The sequence below is a fragment of the Myotis davidii genome, unplaced genomic scaffold (genome assembly GCF_000327345.1).
Source record: "Myotis davidii unplaced genomic scaffold, ASM32734v1 scaffold616, whole genome shotgun sequence".
Lineage (NCBI taxonomy): Eukaryota > Metazoa > Chordata > Mammalia > Chiroptera > Vespertilionidae > Myotis > Myotis davidii.
The window spans coordinates 3,894,422-3,900,022 of NW_006291965.1; the positions used below are offsets into that span (position 1 = coordinate 3,894,422).

The 5,601-nt window shown below is 44.0% G+C and overlaps 1 protein-coding gene across 1 annotated transcript in view; it reads left to right on the forward strand.

Annotated features, from left to right (window-relative positions):
- The first annotated feature begins 1,257 nt into the window (after positions 1 to 1,257).
- Positions 1,258 to 5,601, forward strand: part of KANK1 (KN motif and ankyrin repeat domains 1) — a 174,532-nt gene continuing 170,188 nt past the window's right edge. Inside the window, exon 1 of the mRNA XM_006765295.2 lies at positions 1,258 to 1,346. The gene's annotated coding sequence lies outside the window, so the exon portion shown is untranslated. The remainder of the gene's footprint in view (positions 1,347 to 5,601) is intronic.

Sequence of the window (5,601 nt, forward strand, 5' to 3'; positions counted from 1 at the left end):
TTTGGAGCAGGGGGTCGGGGAAGTCCCCAGAAATTCTTTGCTCCCTCCCAACCACATCAGACTCTGATGTCTACTTCCAAACAGGACACCCCAGCAGCTTGACCCTGATTTCTTGCGGAGTCTCCCTGAACTCTGGTTTTACCAAGAGCCACCAGAACTAGCCTTGTAGAGGGAGCTGCTGTTACTTTGTACCATTTTGGGGATTATGGGGTAATTTCCCAGATACATGGTGAGTCACATCTCCGGGGTATAACTTTGTTTCCGATGATAGGAAATACTGTTCCTAACTTGATTGAAGCTTGGCAGTGCAAATAGCCGTTCTGATCTCTATTTCGGGCTTGCTAAGGCTAGTGGAGAGAACCTTGGGCCTCAGATTCAAAGCAGAGTGTAGCATTCTCTCCCTCCCAGTCTCTGTAGGTTTACAGTTTCCAAGGTCTGTAAACCTGGACTTGGAGATGCCTGTATGGGATTTCTTAGCATTGGCCTTTACCTCTCGCCAGGCACCTTTCTTTTCTTTCCTTTTTTAAAAAATATATTTTATTGATTTTTACAGAGAGGAAGGCAGAGGGATAGAGAGTTAGAAACATCGATGAGAGAGAAACATCGATCAGCTGCTTCCTGCACACCTCCTACTGGGGATGTGCCCGCAACCAAGGTACATGCCCTTGACCGGAATCGAACCTGGGACCCTTCAGTTCTCAGGCCAACGCTCTATCCACTGAGCCAAACCGATTAGGGCTCGCTAGGCACCTTTCCACTGGGCTTTCCTTCCATTTGTTTCCTCCCATGGAAAACAGACTCTCACCACAGCCACTGGATATGACAGCCTTTCAGCTTAATCCTAGTAAGTTTCTGAGCTCCTCTGGACTTCCAGCTTGCCAAGACCTAGCGCACATTTGCGAGAGGTGGTGTTGAATGCTTTTCCTTCAGAAATTAACTTTTAAATGACTTGATGTGTTTCATCTGAGTAGCTATGAGAGGAGCCTTATGTCGGGGTGTTGCTTTCCTTTGGCTTCCAGAAAAGAAAGGGAGAGTTCTCGTCATTTTCATCAAGCTCTGTTTTAACCGATCATTTGGAAAACGATTGTATTAGATCTTATTAGTAATAGTAAAAAGCTAAAATGAACCTCGGCTTTTTCTGGGGGGATGATTTCTATATCTCATTAAATCCCAGGCAGTTACATTTCCTTGTTTTGCTGGGAGACTGGTGTACAGGTTAAATTTATAACCTTGATTCTTGTTTTATCCCCCTATCAGTTCGAGATTAATTACGGGACTGAGGAACGGTGAGCTGTTGAACTTTATCTCCTTTAACCTACCATTGTTCTCAAGAAGGTCTCCTAAAGGTCAGTAACTTAAGTTTCCCCTTTCCCCTAAAGCATAAATTTATAAGGCAAAAACCTTAAGTAGAAAAAGGGAGGTGTTTTTTACAGTTTATTAGAGTTGTTATGCAGATGGCCAGGCTGAAAGTTCACTGGCAGTAAGACCTACGTGTTCATCTACCTTTATTAGGCTGCTGTGGGTATTAATTACTCCGTTGAGCGTGAAAACATTTTAAAAACTAAAGTGTTGGTTTCATTTCTCAGCTTAGTTGCTCAGTGGCTTAAAACAACATTTTAATTTCTTGTTCATATGACATGATAGCTATGGCCCTGCTCCAAGAGTCGTCTTAACTCTAGCTCAGCGGTTTTCAACCTGTGGGTCCCAACCCCTTTGGGGGTCAAATGATCCTTTCACAGGGGTTGCCTAAGACCATCGGAAAACACATATATAATTACATATTGTTTTTGCGATTAATCACTATGCTTTAATTATGTTCAATTTGTCACAATGAAATTGGGGGTCACCGCAGCATGAGGAACTGTATTAAAGGGTTGCGGCATTAGGAAGGTTGAGAAGCACTGCTCTAGCTAGATCCAGGCTGAATGGGCCACCCCCATCTGGGACATAATCTCCTGGGAGTAGGAAAGGGTAAGAAAGGAAAGGACCAGTGGTTGAAGCAAGTCCTTTGGCTAAGCCCACCCAGCAGTGAAGTAGGGAAGTAGAATAGTTCCTCGATCTGAGGACACTGTCACCTGACAGTGGGAGGTATAATCCTCTCATGGGGAGGGCAGCAAATAATTGAAACAACATAATCTACCACAGTGACACCCTATATTTAATTCAGAGGTTTAATGGCCTGTATGCTGATGCAGAAACAGTTTTTAGAATTGATTAAATCTGTATTTCAGGGTTTATTTTGAAAAGGTTATGCTTCAGAAATCTGCCTAGATAATGGAAAATAGGGTCTAATTTTTGTACACAGGACTGATTAATCTTTTATGAGCTGGAAAGCTGTGCCCGCAATTTGGTAACTTTCCACTCATTGTTTCTCAAAGGTCTAGACCTGTATTTTAATCAAGACATTACTTATTACTTTCTTGACTTTAGTTCTTGATTTTTCATTTTTACACTCTATCTCATTGGTCATTTTTTTTGTTTGTTTGTTTAACTGCTTGAAATAGTTGGGCCTTGGCCGCCAACTAAAGGCAGATGGTTCTATCAAGAGAAGGGTAGAGAAAGGGAGGTCTTTGGTGAAATTAAAATTTATGAGGGCCCAGTAAATATGCCTTGGTATTTTTTCTTCCAAACGTGAAATTGCTGAGCTGTTGCTAATATCCTTAATGGGAAATGCCTATCTTGCCATTTAAAAAGTACAAAATAGTTGGGTTTTGGCCGCCAACTAAAGGCAGATGGTTCTATCAAGAGAAGGGTAGAGAAAGGGAGGTCTTTGGTGAAATTAAAATTTATGAGGGCCCAGTAAATATGCCTTGGTATTTTTTCTTCCAAACGTGAAATTGCTGAGCTGTTGCTAATATCCTTAATGGGAAATGCCTATCTTGCCATTTAAAAAGTACAAAATCAGCCTTAGCTGGGTTGGCTCATTGGATAGAGCATCGAGTCGTGGACTGAAGGTTTCCGGCTTTGATTCTAGTCAAGGACACGTACCTAAGTTGCAGCTCAATCCCTGGTCCTGGTCTGGGCATGTGCGGGAGGCAACCAATTGATGTGTCTCTCAAAATGATGTTTCTTTCTCTCTGTCTCTTCCTCTCCCTTCCACTCTCTAAAGTCAATGGAAAAATATCCTCAGATAAGGATTAACAATAACAAAAAGTACAAAATCAGAATCTTTTTAAAAAATATATTTTTATTGATTTCAGAGAAGAAGGGAGAGGGAGAGAGAGATAGAAACATCAATGATGGTGCCTCCTACATGCCCCACACTGGGCATCAACCCCACAACTTGGGCATGTGCCCTGACCGGGAATCGAATTGTGACCTCCTGGTTCATAGGTCGATGCTCAGCCACAGCGGAGCCACACCAGCAGGGCAGGTTCTGCAGCTTTTATGTGAATGTTAAAATTTCCGCTTGGCTGCCTTTTACAGTAGGTGGACCAACCCTCCATTGGTGATGTTGAATGCTACACTCTGGGCTCTTTCTGCACAATTGACCTGCCCCAGTTATGAATGAAAACTTGATTTGGAGAAATAGTGTTCATTCATGAAATGCTAAAGGATTTTACACATTTGTTCCATTGAAATACTGGGTACTTGGGAAGCCATACTTCCTTTTCCCTCTAATTACTTCTGTGGGGTTAGTATGTGTGATATCCTCAGCTTACATGACTGAAGATAGGAAACAGTGTAAGCAGCAGCCACAGGAAACGCTCCCACTTCGCAATCCCTTTTGTGTCTTCCGCAGCCCTTTTTAGAAGAATCCTTAGAAAAGTTGCTATCGGGTGGAGTAATGCTGGGACATTTCTTGGGAAAACATTTGATTGATTGAACAATGTGAATCCTGTAAGAAATTGTGATTTCAATATTTGGCCAAATTTATATCCCACTGGGAAACAGCCATGTTGGACTTTACGGTATCTTTTTTGCTGACTAATTTAGGCCTCATTTACTATTCCATTGTATTTTCCCTTGTTCTGAATTTGATATTTTCTTTACTGTTTTTAAAATTAAGGTAAATATAGTTCAATCTAGTTTTAAGACTTGCCTGAAGAAGCCCTTTTTGGAACAAGGCTGGATATAAGTATATATATCATGCTTACTTGGTGTATTTGACAATTTTAAGAGGGCTGTGCTTAGATGAAGTACAGAGAGAGAGAGAGAGAGAGAGAGAACCAGATAACACTCCTTTATGTGCTCCCCTTATCTCCTTTATTGTGTGCTCACGGGGATGCTGGGGTCTCTGTCCCTTGTACTCAGACTCTGGGCCCTTTTGCTAATGAGGGAGGAGCTCCTGGTGTGCCAGGGCCTCTGCACTCCAGGCCTAGGACCCAGGTGGGTTGAACTGGCAGAAGGCAATGCGATAATGGGCACTTCTGCAGGGGCAGGTCAGGAAGGGACTGCATACTAACTGTTGGATTTGGACTTGGTATTTCCCAGGGAGCTATTTTGGCATCTACCCCAGCTGACTCTCCAAACTCTACTCTGCTTCTTGGGCTGCAGTGTGTTGCCGGCCTGCGCTCTCCCGACCTCCAGCCTCAGGGCCGTGCTGGCCTTTCTTTTTCTACCCCTCCTTGGTGCTGACCGCTGTGGTAATCTAGGCAGAATGGACCAAACGCCAAACACCTGGACTGCTGTGCAGTAGCTTCCCATAGAAGCATCTTCTCTGAACTTGGTTCGACTTGATGTTCCTGTTGCTGTTACTGATGGATAACATAAAGTGTGATCATGTTAACTTCTCCTACACCTGCTGGTTCCCCGCCTGGCTCACTGGCCACTCCTCACTTCCCTTTGCTGGTTCTTCATTCCCTGATTTTTGGAGGACCCTGGGTCTCAGTCCTTGATTTTTTTGGTTCTTTTCTGTAGACATGCCCTTGGTGACCTCATCCAGTTTCATGGCGTTAGTTACTGTCGATTCTGGTTATTCTCACATTTATTTCTCCAGCCTGACTTCTTTCCCCAACTCCACTCTTACGTGTCCAACTTCCTGCTCGTATCTTCATCTGGATGTCTGGCAGCGCCTCAAACTCAGCACAGCCAAAACAATTCCAGGTTTCCCCAGTCTCATTCTTCCCGCAGTCTTCCCTGTCTTGATGGATGATGGAATCCAAAAACAGTACGCTCATCCTCATTCTTCTTTCTCTCACGCTCCACCTCCAATCTTAGCAAATCCTGTTGACTCTGCCTTAGAAATATATCCAGAATCTGCCTCCTTCTCCCCTTTCCCACGGCCACCATCCTCTCTCACTCACCTGCATTACTGCAATGGCCTCATAATTGCTTTCCCTGCTTCTGCCCTTGCAGTCTATTCTCAACAATGATCCTTTGAGAACAGAAGTCAGATGGTGGCACTTCGCAAACCCTCTGCTGGTTCCCCGTTTCCATAAGAGGGAAAGTTTTTACAGTGAACTCCCTGGCTCTCCTGAGCTGCTCCCTGTTTCCTCTTAACTTCCTATCCTGGCCCTGTCCTCTCCCTTCTCCCTCTTGTGTTTGGCCTCCTTGCTCTTCCTCAAACATACCAGAATGCTTCCCCTTAGGGAAGATTGCCTGAAGCAATCTCACCTCCATATTTACTTTTAGTCCCGGTGGTGGTGGTGGTGGTGGTGG